This window comes from Nycticebus coucang, chromosome 5 (genome assembly GCF_027406575.1).
Source record: "Nycticebus coucang isolate mNycCou1 chromosome 5, mNycCou1.pri, whole genome shotgun sequence".
NCBI lineage: Eukaryota > Metazoa > Chordata > Mammalia > Primates > Lorisidae > Nycticebus > Nycticebus coucang.
This window is the reverse complement of record NC_069784.1, coordinates 64,767,944-64,785,582: the sequence shown is the minus strand read 5'-3', so window position 1 is coordinate 64,785,582 and position 17,639 is coordinate 64,767,944. Positions and strand designations below refer to the sequence as shown.

General features: G+C 43.8%; 1 protein-coding gene, 1 non-coding gene and 1 pseudogene across 6 annotated transcripts in view; 2 read left to right on the top strand and 1 right to left on the bottom strand.

The window, feature by feature from the left end:
* BACH2 (BTB domain and CNC homolog 2) overlaps positions 1 to 17,639 on the top strand; it is a 431,172-nt gene that overhangs the window by 336,867 nt on the left and 76,666 nt on the right. The window lies entirely within an intron of this gene.
* On the bottom strand, positions 5,741 to 6,148 carry LOC128586265 (60S ribosomal protein L36-like; annotated as a pseudogene).
* Positions 6,731 to 6,837, top strand: LOC128586901 (U6 spliceosomal RNA). Its single transcript, XR_008380359.1, has one exon. It is a non-coding gene; the product is annotated as a U6 spliceosomal RNA (small nuclear RNA).

Sequence of the window (17,639 nt, the reverse complement as noted above, 5' to 3'; positions counted from 1 at the left end):
AAAATCAATACTCACAGGACTGATAGGACTTCATTACAGTGGAGAGAGACTCTCCAGGAGTGGACACTGGTGTGCCAAAGGCCCAGAAAGAGGCCCTCCTGGGGCATCTAGGAGCCAGCTTTAATGAGTACAAGTGATGCCTTGTGACTTGTCTAATATTCTTATAATATGGGGGAAATAATTCAAAATACACCTAAATTACATGGGGTCCCACTATTAAAGAATGAAATTTAGACAAAAGGATTTAGACCTAATCAGATAAGCAATAGGCATTCACTAGAACATTTTAAGGCAATAAATAAAATAATGAAAAACAAATTAAGGAATATGTCTAGCAGTGGAGTGCATGATGGACAGAGAGCATAGTCAGGGCTTGTTCCCTCACATGAGCTGAGGGAGGTCTGTACCTACGTGAAGATTTGGGATAAGGACGTGCCTTTCAGAGACACAGGAAATCCGGTGTGGCTGCACACAAGCAGGGAAAGAGGCCGTCAAGCCTTGGTGTGTATCCACAGTGCTTTATGTGCACTTGTTGTCAAGACCACAGGGGTTTCAATCTAGGTCTAGTTACTCATCATGCAGAGATCTGGTTGTTAAGACAATGCGGTTGCCAGGTAAGAAAGGAATTTTTAATACAACAGACATCTTGTCAGGAGAACAGGAGAAGCTGCCTCAAATCAACCTTCCCTGAGCCCTGCAGTGATGAGGTGGCTTCCCTGTGTCCTGCCCAAGGTGTAGAAGAAGACAACTAACAGTGTGTGACTGAGATTTCAGAAGACTGAGTCAGAATAGAAGGTGACACTTTAACGGAGCTGGGCCTATACGGCCCACGCTGATTTTTAAAAGGACTTAATACAAACTGTCACCTCCTCTGTGTTCAATAGAATGCTGCTGGTTTTCCTTATTTCCTCCTCAGGATTCTCCAGAAATACCTTTTATCTTTTTTAAGTTATTTTTAATTTCAGATTAATATGAGGGTACAAACAGGTTACAATGTTTACATTTGTTCATCAATCTTTAGCTTGTTTTCGTGGGAGTTCTTTAGCACTTAACTCTTCCTTTTTTTGCATTTTTTTTTTTTTTTTTTTTTTTGTAGAGACAGAGTCTCACTGTACCACCCCCGGTTAGAGTGCCGTAACGTCACACGGCTCACAGCAACCTCTAACTCTTGGGCTTAAGCGATTCTCTTGCCTCAGCCTCCCAAGCAGCTGGGACTAATATCCATTAGCAAAACACCACAGTTCCTGGATAAAACAGCAGAAATTCGTTTTCTCACAGTTCTGCAGGCCAGAAGTCCAAGGTCAGAGTGCCAGCAGGGCTGGATTCTGGAGAGGCCTATCTTCCTGGCCGGCAGACAGCTGCCTTCCCACAGTGTCCCCACATGGCCTGTCCTCGGTGCCCACATGGAAAGAGATTGCTCTGCTGTGTCTTCCTCTTCTTGTTAGGACATGACTTCTACATACCCTTGTGACCTCCTTTTACCATAATTACCTTTTAAAGGCCCCTGTCTCCAAATACAGTCACACCGGAGTTAGGGCTTCAATATGTGAATTTCGTGGGAACATGATTCAATCTAAAATATAATGGATTTGTACAAATACATATGCACAAGTTATCTAAATTTGTACAACCACACACCATGAACTATGGAGCCATACGAAAGAAAAAGATCTCTGTGAGCTAATATGGAGCAGAGCCAAGATATACTTTAAAAGGCAAAAACATGATGCAGAAATATATTTGCCCTATATGTGGTATATGCCCTTCTGTCCAAAGAAGGGAAATGAAATGTATTTATATAAAACATGTGATTATGTACACATATGTATACATTGCATACTTTGTAAAAAGAAACAAAAGTTAAACAAAAAATTAGTTAAAAAAAATGGTTCCCTACAGAATGTGTATAGAAATGGAGTGAAAGAGCAGAGATAGGAGTGAGACTCTGTGTTTTAGTTTGGTATTGGCTTTTGAACCATTTGAATGTTTTATATAGTTAAGAAATTAAAATATAATCAAAAAGATGATAATCAGCAAATCTGAATATTTTAAACAGAAAAATGACTCACTATATATTGAACTGGAAAAAATGGGGGCGTAAATTAGATTTACTTTTGAGCACAGTACTGTGACTAGACAGTCTCTGCAGAACATTCTGTAAGACAACTTATCTGAACTTTTCAAAAATTTCATCTTTCAAAAACACCTTGAAAGACGAAATGATGGGGGGACTGTGCTAGATGAAAGGAGGCTGATGGGACCAAATGCAGTGAGTGATCCTTGTCTGGATGCCACACTGAAGGACGCCTGTGTAAAGGACGTCCCAGGGCAGTCTGGAGGTCTGAGTGGAGACTGTGCGTCATCCTAGCTTACAGAGATATATCAGCATCACTTTTCTGGGATGGGAAAATGGTATTTTGGTTATGTAGAAATATTTAGTGGTGAAACGTCACGATGTCTGCAGTTTACCTCCAGAAGGTTCTAGAAAATTGTATGAGTGTGTTGCGTGTGTGCACATGTATAGATGGCTGTAGATGGAGAGAGGAGAGCATACGAAGTTAGCAAATTCAGTGACTTAACACAATCTAACTCTTCCCAACATCCCTGATTCACTCTAGGTGAATAAACATACCTTTAATCTTTGTTGTGGATTGACATTTTCAAGATAAAAATGTTAAGTCAAATAGATAATGGATTTGGACATATTTTATCACAAAGGTCCTCCCTCACTGAAGTATTTACTAAGCACCTGCTCTGTGCCAGGCCACGTTTTAAGTGCTGGGAATGTGGCGATGGATAAGTCAGAGTAACCTGGAGTTCTCATGGGCCTGTATTTCATGTGGAAGACAAAGAAAACAAGATGATTTATGTCATTATCAGTACTGGAAGTAAAACAGAGCACACTGATACGATAGAGAGTGACCAGCATGACTTTAGATGGGGTGGCCGGGGTGGTGTCCTGAAGGAGGACTTTGAGCTGCCCCATTCATTCAACAGATTTGCACTGAGCACCTGCTGTGTGCACAGTTCTAGGTGCTAGGGACATAGCATCAAACAGACAGACAGAATCTCTGCCTTCCCAAAGCTTATGTCCCAGGTGCAGAAGACAGACAGTAGGCAGGAAACACCCAAGTCGGCGATCAGTGTCACAGGAGAAAACACAGTGGGGAAGGGCATGGCTGGTGAGGACAGGAGTTGACATCTCACACATAGTCGTTAGGAAAGGGCTCACTGACCAGGTGACATAGGAACAGAGACCAGGATCAGAGGGGTCAGAGTAGGCACATTGGGAGGAGACAGGTCATCTGAGGCCTGAGGCGCCATTTCCATGCCTTTGTCTTTTCCTGCTAACTGATTGGACGTGGGATGTGAGAGAAGGGAAAGAGCTGTGACTGTGTGTGTGCAACCTGTGGGTTTGACTGGGGTGACTGTGGTTTGGGGCCTAAAAAACCAGAAAAGTGGAAGAGGCCATTAACTGAGGTGAGAAAAACTGCCTGGGAGCAGGTTCAGGAGGGGAGACAGGGCAGGCAGGGGCGGCAAGATGAGTGGGTGCCCTGCAGCCCTGAGGAAAGCCGTCCAATAGACAAAAAAGGCAAAAGCTGCAAGTTCTGTGGAGAACTTCACAGCAGACTGAAGCAAGGATAATTACAAGTGCCTTGTTAAAAATCTTTTAATTAGAATTTCTTTTCATTTACAAATCAACCTATCAGCAGGTCGAGCTGTCAGCTCAGATGAAAAGGTTACCTCCACTTTGCACTGACGTCTACCTCCCCGCTGGGAACTGCCTAGGAGCCCCCCTTGTTCTTAGGGCTGGATAGAAGTTCCAGTGAGAAACAGCCATTATGCTGAAGATGTAGCCCTGTTCACAGTGACATGAGAGGTGGCATTGGTGGGAGTGGCCTTGCAAGGGTCAGCTGGAGGGTAATAGTGGTTCCCAGACATTTTTTGCCAATGACCCCTTTGACATGTGACTCAATTTCACAGACTGTCTTTCAGATTTGAAGCCAAATTTCCCTTCTTTCTCTGCCCCACGCAGGAGCCCGTGAGGGACACGCATTCTACACATACTTCGCTCCTCCAGAGGGGTGCGGGCAGCTCTGAGACTGTTCACTCGCATTCCATTGCCTCTTCTGCACTCGCCCCAAAATTCCTACAGAGATGGCTTTGAAATAATGCAGCTTTATTTATCCAGCTTCTTCCTCCCCCAGAAAGAGCTTTACATGAGAATTCCTCAAGAATTGCTGAGGTTCTGTGTACTTCAGAGTGTACTGGGAATGGAAACTCCAACCACTTACATGCTCAGTAGATGCTACTGACAGAGGTGATGGGCCTGACCCATTCTACAGGACCTTCTACAGCTGTAACATGTCTTGCCAACCATGGCCCAGCCCAAAAGAACATCCCAGGGACCTTCCACTTCTGGCCCACATGTCTCTCACTTTTTTTTTGAGGCCGAGTCTTGCTCTGTCAAGTGATTCTCCTGCCTCAACCTGAGTAGCTGGAACTCCAGGTGTGCACCACCACGCCTGGCTAATTTTTCTATTTTTAGTAGAGATGGGGTCTCATTCTTACTCAGGCTGGTCTCAAACTCCTGATCTCAAGCAGTCCTCCCACCTTGGCCTCACAAAATACTAGTTGAGAGCCACCATACCCTGCCTCCCTCTCACTCTTTATACCCTCTCTAACCACCTTCCTGGGTTTATTTTCAAAGCTATTGTTATTGAAATAAGCCAGTCATACACACACACACACACACATACACAAATACTATACTATCCCATTTGTATGAGATATCTAAAGTTGTCAAATTCATAAAAACAGAAAGTAGGATGGTGGTTACCAGGGGCTAGAAAGGGAAAAGGAGAAAAAAAGTAGTTGTTTGAGGATTGTAAAACTGCAGATTTCTAAGACAAAAAAGCTCTGAAGATCTGCTTTAAAGTAGTTTGAATGTAGTTTACATTACCAAACTATATACATGTTTAGGTAAAATTAATTTCTGACAAGAGTGTGATTGTCTTACCAGCCAAGGTTTTCTTTCCTGTGCCATCCTGTGGACCTGGAGGGGCACCTTCTGCACCAGTGTGGCCAACTGTGGCCAGAGCCAGTTTTAGGAGAAGGTCCTTCCCCTGCTAGCTGAACAACAGGAAGCCTTGATTCGATTATTAACCTCAAATTTGTGTCCAGAGTTGCACTTAGAATCAGTAACTGGATATCAAGGTCACAGACCTGGGAGAATTTCCAAAAAAATTCAACCCAGAGTCAGGTGCTGATCATAGGCATAGAAAGCAGATGGCTGACCAGAGCTAGAATAGGCGACCTCTAGGAGCCAAGAGGTCCCATCCGTGCATAAGCATCTCTTTTGCCTTCACCTCAATTTGCTCATAAAGAACTGTATTCTCTCCTGATTTCTGCCCATTCTTGGTAAATTTTTGATATTTATTGAATATCAACCATGCGTAAATCACAGAAGTTGCCGCCATGTTTTATAACATGCCCTTTGCCCTCACCTCACATCTTCTACTTGGACCCAGATTTCTGGCTGCTTTTCCACTCTTAGGCAAAGATTTGGAGATTCCCTGTTGTGTTCTATACCCTATCCAGGGGTCAGTAAGGAAGAAATAGCTTTGGGCTATTCTGTCCTGGCACTTCAGTGGGTAGAAAATTGCAGGGTTTGTATAATACTTAGGACATTTTTTTTTTTATCTATAAGGGTTTTATTGTACACAGAGGGGAGGGGCATTCAGTCCTTCTTGGCAGCTGCTCTCCTCATGCCACCCAGGACATTGCTCAGCTCCTGCTGCATCCTGTTAGCACGATGTGTGTCCCCACTCTTCTCTTGATGAATTTGATGGCCCGTTTGTCCTTGGAGACCTTGAGCAACTCCATGGCACGCTGCTCATATGGGGCAAAGCCACACACTTCTTGGATCATGTCCCGCATGAACTTGGTGTGTTTGATGAGGCACCCACGGTGGTGGCTATGCCTCAGTTTGCTCACATTCTTGGTCACCTTGTGGCTCTTTTTGAGACCCATGGCTGTGCAGTAGCACAGAGCCATGGCTGCTGACAGCCACTGGAAACTCTAATGGCTGCCGAGGTGGAATACTTAGGATATTTTTTAAGCGACTCAGTAATTATGTCCAGCCCAGGAATATACAAGACGGGGCATGCTGCTATCCATTTAGACTGGCCTGTGGTCTGTACAACCAATCACCCTTACTCAACTAGAGAGGGCCTAGTTGCTCAGCAAGGGAAACTAATGCCTGGGGAAAAAATGTCTGTATAACTGTCTCGAAACTCATACCACAGCAGTGTACATTTATTTATGTAATTGCTTCTGCAATTATACAGTTGAATTTTTGTTGACTAGGAATGATGGCCTTTGGAAACATATGTACTTAGAAATTCATTGACTTCCTTCCATTTCACTGTCAGTGGAAGAATGAAGATTTCTTGTGTTCTATGCAGATTGTTCATGATCTCAGCTGACTGCCAGCATTTCAAACTAAAGCAGCTTGAAGTAGGGGTCATTCAGAGACAAAAAAAAACCTTGGGGACGTTCAAGAGAGCACTGTTTATTTTGCCAACTCAGAAGCCCCTGTGTATCACTGGTGCTATCCAGAGTAAACCGAAATACTGTGAACCTTGTTTTTCTTCCTTGTCACCTTTTGTCTAAAGTGCTTAAGGACTATTACGAGCCATAACACCTCTTGGACTGTTAAAAATTAAGGGTGCTCACTTTGGCAGCACATATACTAAAACTAGAATGATACAGAGAAGATTGGCATGGCCCCTGCACAAGGATGACATGCAAATTCATGAAGCATTCCATATTTTTAGCCCAAGATGAAGGGGAAAGAGGAGAGGGAGGGGAGGGAAGGGGAAAGGATGGGTAGAGGGAGGGTAATTGGTGGGACCACACCTACGGTGCATTTTACAAGGGTACATGTTAAATCTACTAAGGGTAGAATATAAATATCTTAACACAATAACTAAGAAAATGTGGTGAAGGCCATGTTAACAAGTCTGATGAAAGTATTTCAAATTGTTCATAAAACTAGCACATTGTACCCCATAATTGCATTAATGTACACAGCTATGATTTAATAAAAATAAATAAATAAATAAAAATTAAGGCATGTGAGAATCCAAGCTCCCTTCTGACTTGGAATCCTTTTGTAACAGCAGCATAGAGAGCTCTCCAGGCTCTTCGTGAGCACTTCCAGTAATGGGGAGCCCATCACCACTCAAGAGAGCACCTTCTGTCTTGTACAGCCATAACTACTAGAAAGGTCTTTCTTATTTGTAGCAGAAATCTACCCCCCTTAAATTTACATTTGCTGTCCTATTAGAACAAAGCTAATTCATCTTTTCATAATGGCTTGTTAGCTCTCTGAGAGCAACTCTTATGTGGGTCTCCATAAGCTTCCCTTTTGTGGGGTTTAGTGTCCCCCATTTCACATGTCACCTGGGATGTGACTCAGTGATCACCATGAACTTTGTCATGGGTACCCACCCTTGGATTACACATAAGGGTCTCCGAGTGACCTGGATGGTGAAGAGCATCATCTGTGGCCTGCATTTCCAGTGCAGTGTCCTGGCAGCCCTGTCACTGTGCTGGCCCACCTCCTGAAGCCGGGACTCTCCCATCCTGTCCTTTAGAAGTTGAATTTTTGAACCCCAGTACAGGATCTGACATCTATTTTTGTTGAATTGAATCTTTATGGGTTTGCCATATTATACAGCCTGAGGTCATCACGTGGGATCTTGTTTCTGTCTCCTGGAGCAGTGGCCGTTCATGTCTTTACTAAGTCAGAGATAGAAGTTAAGCATGACAGTAAGAGACAGAAGGCTGCGTCACAGACCACACGCTTCTCCTTGAGTTCAAGTTGACATTGATCTGTCAACCAGACTTGGGCTGCCGTGCCGACAGCCACAACTGCCCCCTCAGCAGCCTCAGCTGCGGTGGCCACCGCCTTGCCGGTGGTACCGGCCTGCCTCCGCCGCACGCAGGCCGCTGTCTGCCTGCACGGTTTCAGTTGAAAAGTCTGGCGTCGGGGAGGAGACAAGATGGCTGACTGAAGCCAGCTTTCCACAGAGGCTCCCGTCCAGAAGGAGAGGTAAAGGACAAAAATTCAGCAAGTAACCTGGTGGATTTGAGCTGCACTAAGAGAGAAGGTTGTAGAACGCACATCAACCCCACTGAGGCGAGCTGCGACCACAAGGATACAAACAAAAGGTACAAAATCCATCACCAAGCAGATGGGAGTCCCCTCCCCCATGAGAACGGCTCAGAGTGCCCCACAATCAACCGGGCAGAATTCAAAGATCCTCCCACTACACTCCACGGGAGACACCCTCTAAAAACTGGACCTACCTCCCCTACTAGGGTGCCACGGCGTCCTCCCAGGCATAAAACTGTATAAACTGTATATAGTCTCTACCTGGAATTCTGAGCTCCTAGCACTCCCCTTCGCTCACACTGGGGTCTGGAGGCCAGTCCCGGTCGGTCGGCGGAGAGGGGACTGCACCAGAGTGGCAGTTCCCTGAGGCACAGTGCGACAGCGATCTTTTGGTGACAATACGGCCAGGCATAAAACTGTGTAAAGCTGTGTGTGTTCTCTGCCCACAACCCCAGGCTCCCAGCGCTCCCCACGCTCCCCTCTGCTCTCGCTCCAAGGTCTGGAGGCCTGTCCCCCAGGGGTCCAGACTCTTGGGCGATTGCTCAAGGGGTGTGGACAGTGCTAGGCTGCAGCCGGTCGGTGCAGACTCTGGGGTACGGGAGTGGAGAGAGGACGGTTGTCCAGAGGGGAGCTGCACTGGAGCAGCAGTTGCCTGAGCCATGGAGCAGCAGCCCTCTTTTGCTAGCAATACAGCTCACTACCGAATATTCTGAAGCCACAGCCCCTGTCTCCCTGGGCAACCAGAGACTCTGAGTTTGCCTGAGGCAACTCCAATTTGCAAACCAGGGAAACTCCCAGGGCGGGGCTGACCCACAGGTCCGCTTTACTAAACCTAAGACGCACCTGGCCCTCAGGGGATCGTTAGCCTATAGACAATACAAGAGCAAAGACAAGCTGATTTGGAACTCAATTCAGCTTCTCTCCTGCAGGGGAACCGCAGAGTTGTTCTGTTCTGTTCTGTCAGTAACATTAATCAAGGGCGAGACTGGACCTGAGTGAAAACCCCTCAACCTCATCAAGTGCCCGAGGTTGTCAGGCCTCACCTCCTCCTGCTGGAGAGAGGCAGAGTGCAGCGGCCTGGCAGACTTCCTTGTGATTCAGGCAGGTGCAAACTCCTGGAGTACCGATTCACTACAGGCAACTGGGTCAGCCAACTGCAGGGCTATCAGTGACCGGGTGTGAAGTGGTGCAAGGTGGGGAAGGAGGCAGCAACCTTCCCAGACTGATTTATAGGCTGGGTGGCTTCTCCTGACTCCATGCAGCACTGGAGTAAGCCACACCAGAGTAGTCACCAGACCCCTGTGATCCAGTTCCCAGAGACCTCTTAAACTCTCTCACACAAGACAGGTGCAGACTGAGACAATTGATTTGAACCTTTTTAAACTGAACCAATAGCCTCATGACAAATCAGGTGGTGCCCTGCGTGCACGGTGGTAGGAAGGTTTGGTTTTTCATTTCCAATTCTTTGCCAGTGGGGGGCGGGGTGACTTAATTGCTGATATTTCTCCACAGCTGAGACTTCAATCCAAAGTATCTGTTTCACTAGGGTGGAACAGAAACCAGCTGAAAACAAGACAGAACCACTTAGCCCCACCACACCAGACAGGGCCCCAGTTTCTCAGGCCACAACACTGTACAGGCCCTCAACAAAGCTCCAGGGGAAAAAATCAGAGGGAGTAAAACAACCATGGGACGGAATCAGCGGAAAAACTCTGGTAACATGAATAACCAGAATAGATCAACTCCCCCAAGGAAAGATATGGCAGATGCAATTGAAGATCCCATTCATAAACAACTGGCTGAGATGTCAGAAATCGAATTCAGAATTTGGATTGCAGACAAGATTAACAAAGTGGAATTAGGAATTCAAGGAGAAATTCAAAAGTTGTCTCAAGAATTTAACGAATTTAAAGACAAAACCACCAAAGACTTAGACACACTGAAGCAAGAATTTGCAGCCCTCAAAGATATGAAAAATACAGTAGAATCCCTCAGCAACAGAATGGAGCAAGCAGAAGAAAGGATTTCTGACATCGAAGATAAAGCCTTTGAACGCTCCCAAACTCTCAAAGAGGAAGAGAAATGGAGAGCAAAAATGGATCATTCTCTCAGAGAGCTATGGGATAATTCGAAGAAGGCGAATGTCCGAATCATAGGAGTTCCAGAAACAGATGAAGTGGCCTCTCTGGGCACAGAGGCCCTTCTGCATGAAATTATGAAAGAGAATTTTCCAGACATGCCTAGAGATTCTGAAATTCAGATAGCGGACAGCTTCAGAACCCCAGCACGACTCAACCCCAATAAGACATCCCCCAGACATATCATAATTAACTTCACTAAAGTTAATATGAAGGAGAAAATCCTCAAAGCTGCCAGGAGAAAGAAAACCATTACCTTCAAAGGGAAGAATATTAGAATGACTGCAGATCACTCTGCTGAAACTTTTCAAGCCAGAAGAGGGTAGTCACCGACTTTTAATCTCCTAAAGCAAAATAACTATCAACCCCGGATCTTGTATCCAGCTAAACTGAGTTTCATTTATGATGGAGAAATTAAATACTTTAATGACATTCATATGTTGAAGAAATTCGCCATAACCAAACCAGCTCTTCAGGATATTCTCAGACCTATCCTCCATAATGACCAAACCAATCCTATATCACAAAAGTAAACTCACTCAGAAACTTTGGATCAAACTCCAATTTCCACACTGGCAAAAGGATTTCAAATGCCCCCTGGACTTTTGAAAACCTCGATACCCAAACTTCACCAGACTTATCAATATTCTCCATTAATGTGAACGGCTTAAACTGTCCTCTAAAGAGGCATAGGTTAGCTGATTGGATACAAAAACTCAGGCCAGATATTTGTTGCATACAAGAGTCACATCTTAACTTAAAAGACAAATACAGACTCAGAGTGAAAGGATGGTCGTCCATATTTCAGGCAAATGGTAATCAGAAAAAAGCAGGTTTTGCAATTTTATTTGCAGATACAATAGGCTTTAAACCAACAAAAGTAAGGAAGGACAACAATGGTCACTTCATATTTGTTAAGGATAATACTCAATATGATGAGATCTCAATTATTAATATCTATGCACCCAACCAGAATGCACTTCAATTTATAAGAGAAATTCTAACAGACATGAGCAATTTGATTTCCTCCAGCTCCATAATCGTCGGAGATTTCAACACTCCTTTGGCAGTGTTGGATTGATCCTCCAACAAGAAGCTAAGCAAAGAAATCTTAGATTTAAACCTAACCATCCAACATTTGGATTTAGCAGACATCTACAGAACATTTCATCCCAACGAAACTGAATACACATACTTCTCATCAGCCCATGGAACTTACTCCAAAATCGATCACATCTTAGGTCACAAGTCTAACCTCAGTAAATTTAAAGGAATAGAAATTATTCCATGCATCTTCTCGGACCACCACGGAATAAAACTTGTGCTGAGTAACAACAGGAATCTGCATACTCATACAAAAACATGGAAGTTAAATAACCTTTTGCTGAATGATAGCTGGGTCAGAGATGAGATTAAGAAAGAAATCGCCAATTTTTTGGAACAAAACAACAATGAAGACACGAACTATCAGAACCTCTGGGACACTGCAAAGGCAGTTCTAAGAGGGAAATTTATAGCACTGCAAGCCTTCCTCAAGAGAACGGAAAGAGAGGAAGTTAACAACTTAATGGGAAACTCAAGCAACTGGAAAAGGAAGAACATTCCAACCCCAAACCCAGTAGAAGAAAAGAAATAACCAAAATTGGACCAGAATTAAATGAAATTGAAAACAAAAGAATAATACAACAGATAAATCAAAAAGCTGGTTTTTCGAAAAGGTCAATAAAATAGATAAACCTTTGGCCAACCTAATCAGGAAAAAAAGAATAAAATCTCTAATCTCATCAATCAGAAACAACAAAGACGAAATAACAACAGACTCCTCAGAAATCAAAAAAATCCTTAATGAATATTACAAGAAACTTTATTCTCAGAAATATGAAAATCTGAAGGAAATTGACCAATACTTGGAAGCATGTCACCTTCCAAGACTTAGCCAGAATCAAGTGGAAATGTTGAACAGGCCCATATCAAGTTCAGAAATAGCATCAACCATACAAAACCTCCCTAAAAGGAAAAGCCCAGGACCAGATGGTTTCACATCAGAATTCTACCAAACCTTTAAAGAGGAATTAGTACCTATATTACTCAACCTGTTCCAAAAGGTAGAAAAAGAAGGAAGACTACCTAACACATTCTATGAAGCAAACATCACCCTGATCCCCAAACCAGGAAAAGACCCAACAAGAAAAGAAAATTATAGACCGATATCACTAATGAATATAGATGCAAAAATATTCAACAAGATCCTAACAAACAGAATCCAGCAACACATCAAACAAATTATACATCATGACCAAGTCGGTTTTATCCCAGGGTCTCAAGGCTGGTTCAATATACGTAAATCTATAAATGTAATCCAGCACATAAACAAATTAAAAAACAAAGACCATATGATTCCCTCAATTGATGCAGAAGAAGCTTTTGATAATATCCAGCATCCCTTCATGATCAGAACACTTAAGAAAATTGGTATAGAAGGGACATTTCTTAAACTGATAGAGACCATCTACAGCAAAACCACAGCCAATATCATATTGAATGGAGTGAAATTGGAATCATTTCCACTCAGATCAGGAACCAGACAAGGCTGCCCATTGTCTCCATTGCTTTTTAACATTGTAATGGAAGTTTTAGCCACTGCAATTAGGGAAGAAAAGACGATCAAGGGTATCCATATAGGGTCAGAAGAGATCAAACTTTCGTTCTTTGCGGATGATATGATAGTGTATCTGGAAAACACTAGGGACTCTACTACAAAACTCTTAGAAGTGATCAAGGAATACAGCAGCGTCTCAGGTTACAAAATCAACATTCATAAATCGGTAGCCTTTATATATACCAACAACAGTCAAGTTGAAAAAACAGTTAAAGACTCTATCCCATTCACAGTAGTGCCAAAGAAGATGAAATATTTGGGAATTTATCTAACAAAGGACATGAAAGATCTCTATAAAGAGAACTATGAAACTCTAAGAAAAGAAATAGCTGAAAATATTAACAAATGGAAAAACATACCATGCTCATGGCTGGGAAGAATCAACATTGTTAAAATGTCTATACTACCCAAAGCAATATATAATTTCAATGCAATCCCTATTAAAGCTCCACTGTCATACTTTAAAGATCTTGAAAAAAACAATACTTCATTTTATATGGAATCAGAAAAAAACCTCGAATAGCCAAGACATTACTCAGAAATAAAAACAAAGCAGGAGGAATTATGCTACCAGACCTCAGACTATACTACAAATCGGTAGTGATCAAAACAGCATGGTATTGGCACAAAAACAGAGAAGTAGATGTCTGGAACAGAATAGAGAACCAAGAGATGAATCCAGCTACTTACCGTTATTTAATCTTTGACAAGCCAATTAAAAACATTCAGTGGGGAAAAGATTCCCTATTTAACAAATGGTGCTGGGTGAACTGGCTGGCAACCTGTAGAAGACTGAAAGTGGACCCACACCTTTCACCATTAACTAAGATAGACTCTCACTGGATCAAAGATTTAAACTTAAGATGTGAAACTATAAAAATACTAGAGGAGAGTGCAGGGAAAACCCTTGAAGAAATCGGGCTGGGTGAGTATTTTATGAGGAGGACCCCCCAGGCAATTGAAGCAGCTTCAAAAATACACTACTGGGACTTGATCAAACTAAAAAGCTTTTGCACAGCAAAGAACACAGTAAGTAAAGCAAGCAAACAGCCCTCAGAATGGGAGAAGATATTTGCAGGTTATGTTTCCGACAAAGGTTTAATAACCAGAATCCACAGAGAACTCAAACGCATTAGCATAAATAGAACAAGGGATCCCATCGCAGGCTGGGCAAGGGATTTGAAGAGAAACTTCTCTGAAGAAGACAGGCGCGCGGCCTTCAAACATATGAAAAAATGCTCATCGCTGTGTGATGCCATGGCACTCTACCAAGGGCAATAAAGTGAGACTCATTCTCTACAAAAAAAAGAAAAAATGCTCATCATCTTTAATCATCAGGGAAATGCAAATCAAAACTACTTTGCGATACCATCTAACTCCAGTGAGACTAGCCTATATCACAAAATCCCAAGACCAGAGATGTTGGCGCGGATGTGGAGAAAAGGGAACACTTTTGCGCTGCTGGTGGGAATGCAAATTAATACATTCCTTTTGGAAAGAGATATGGAGAACACTTAGAGATTTAAAAATAGATCTGCCATTCAATCCTGTAATCCCTCTACTGGGCATATACCAAGAAGACCAAAAAGCACATCATAACAAAGATATTTGTACCAGAATGTTTATTGCAGCTCAATTCATAATTGCTAAGTCATGGAAGAAGCCCAATTGCCCATCGATCCACGAATGGATTAATAAATTGTGGTACATGTACACCATGGAATATTATGCAGCCTTAAAGAAAGATGGAGACTTTACCTCTTTCATGTTTACATGGATGGAGCTGGAACATATTCTTCTTAGTAAAGTATCTCAAGAATGGAAGAGAAAGTACCCAATGTACTCAGCCCTACTATGAGACTAATTTAGGGTTTTCACATGAAAGCTATAAGCCAGTTACAACCTAAGAATAGGGGAAAGGGAGGGGAGGGAGGGGGGAGGTGGGTATTATACCAGCGGTGCATCTTACAAGGGTATATGTGAAATTTGGTAAACGGTCTGTGAAGCTAGTGAATGATGCCCCATGATCATATCAATGTACACAGCTATGATTTAATAAAAAAAAATTAAATTAAAAAAAAAAAAAGATCTGTCCACCAGCTACTCGTAGCTTAATTTTACTGTCACTCAGACCTCGTTGTTTCATATTATCAAAGAGTGACCGAAGCGATGTCAGCTGCCTCAGTGAAATCCTGAGAGGCTATTTCCACTGCATCCTCTGTATTGTAATCCCATCAAGACCAGAAATGAAGTTACTTTGGCATGACTTGTTCTTGATGAAGCTTGAATCATCTGCCACTTTCCTGTCTGGGTTCTGAGTGGCTGATGGTTTGTTTGCCAAGCCCAGGAAGATCAAGTGTTTGATTCAGATGGAGGTGCTTCATTTTACAAACAGCCAGCATCATAGCACTCAGAGAGTGGTGGCAAGGTTTTAAATGTGCCACATAAACATCCAAGTTGAGTGACAAGGCCATTGTCAGACCAAGGAATCCTCCATGACGTGTATTCATAATAAAACTCAAAATCAACAAAGAACAAAATCATTCATTATAGTTCTGGGGAAAATGGCTAATAAGATTTGGATACAATTAATGTACACAGCTATGATTTAATAAAAAAGAGAGATTCGGATATAATTAAAAACCAGAAGTGGAAGCTGGATGTTAGGAAACAAACAAAACAAATGTCTCCTAGAGAGAAAGCAAGTTGGGCAAATCCCAGGAGAAGGCAGCCCCTTTCAGACACAGCTAGGGGTCTGGGGCTGCCCTCCTTAGAAAAACATGCCTACAGAGGCTCCTTCACCACTGGGTGGGCTTGCACCCCCACAGGAGGACACGCAGACCAGAAATGCACCATGAAGAGCCGTCCTCATGAAGCCACCCACACGTGGCCCAGGCACCTATCCCCTACAGGAGGTTCACCTCCACTGCCACCTCCCCAACTCCGTCTTTCTATTTTCCTCTCTCCACTGTTCTCGGACACAAGGATTCAGAGAAAGGCCTTGCAGTCCTGCCATGGAGTCCAGACAGCAAGCAGAGGGCAGCCACCCCTCCCCGTTCCCACACAGCTATACTTTGCTTCCTCAAGGTCCTCCTTTCCAGCATCAGAACTGATTGAATCCTGGAAAATGCCACTGTGGGGTTGTCTTTGACTCCCTTCCTTCTAGCCCTGGTGTCTGCTTGCTCATTGACGCCTTAACAGTATCTGGAAGGGGCTTTCACCAGCAAAGTGCTTTGATGCGGGCTTTCCAAGCACTCAGGCGCAGTAAAGGGGAGGGAGGTGGCAGAAGACTTAAAGGAAACCCGTGGTTTGGGGAGCCGGAGCCTTCTCCCCTTTGTGCAGGCAAACACTGTCCAGCTCCAACGATCTCCTGTGTCATTCCCAGGGACACGGTCAGGGCATGCTGGTTTCTATGCATTGCTAACAGGAGATTCTCAGCGTCCCACCCCCACTGGCCTTCTGCCACCTCCCCAGAGCATCTGGAGTTGTGGACTAGACAAAGAAGATGGCCTGTCACCAATGAGACTGGATGCCCCTGCAGCCCCCCCGCAACCCCCTAAAAACCCAGACTCTGACCAGCCCATCCAGCAGACGAGGGAGGCTCCCCGCAAGCCTTCACAGTTGTTTATTCCCTAGAAAAGGACTGAGAACCACAGCAGGCAGGTGCGAAGTCCCATGTTCCTTGTAACGTTAGTCCCTTACCTCACTGGCCATGGGAAGGACAGCGCCACTGCTGCTGTTGGCTGCTGGCTTGCGCCCAGCGCCTGTGGCCTCCTGTCTGTCCCCACTCCACTGTTCAGAGCACCCAGCCCACCACAGGCAGGGGGAGTGGCACACAGCCCAGTCCTCATGTTCCAAACTGGAAATAGGAAAGGCCGTGTCAAATGTCTTCTACCTCAGGGTTTAAAGCCTAGAATAATTGATCAAATACTTAACCCAAGTATTTCCCACAATATAAATATATACAGCCCAACTCAGAAATGGAATGATTTCCAGGGGTATTTGAAGAACTCTTTTCAAAATCATGTTTATCTTAATAAGTATTAGAAAAAGTAAAATTCCTGTGTTAAACCTGAGATCTCACAAATATTATTGCTTAGGACAAATTTCTTCTTAAACTATATTTAAAGAAGAGAGTGAGTTGCATTCAAGAAAGTATTTAGAGCTTGGCGCCTGCAGCTCAGCAACTAGGATGCCAGCCACATACACTGGAGCTGGCAGGTTCGAATCCAGCCCAGGCCTGCCAGACAACAATAACTACAACAACAACAAAAATAGCTGGGTGTTGTGGTGGGTGCCTATAGTCCCAGCTACTTAGGAAGCTGAGGCAAGAGAATTGCTTAAGCCCAAGAGTTTGAGGTTGCTGTGAGCTGTGATGCCACCCCATTCTACCGAGGGTGACAAAGTGAAACTCTCTCTCAAAAAAAAAAAGAATTTGGTTTTTTTTGTTTTTGAGACAGAGTCTCACTCTGTCACCCTAGATAGAGTATTATGGTATCAGCCTAGCTCACAGTAACCTCAAACTCTTGGGCTCAAGTGATCCTCTTGCCTCAGCCTCCCAAGTACCTGGGTCTACAGGCACCCGCTCCTGCCCAAGCTGGCCTTGAACACTTGAGCTCAAGGGATCCTCCTGCCTCAGCCTCCCAGAGTGCTGGGATTA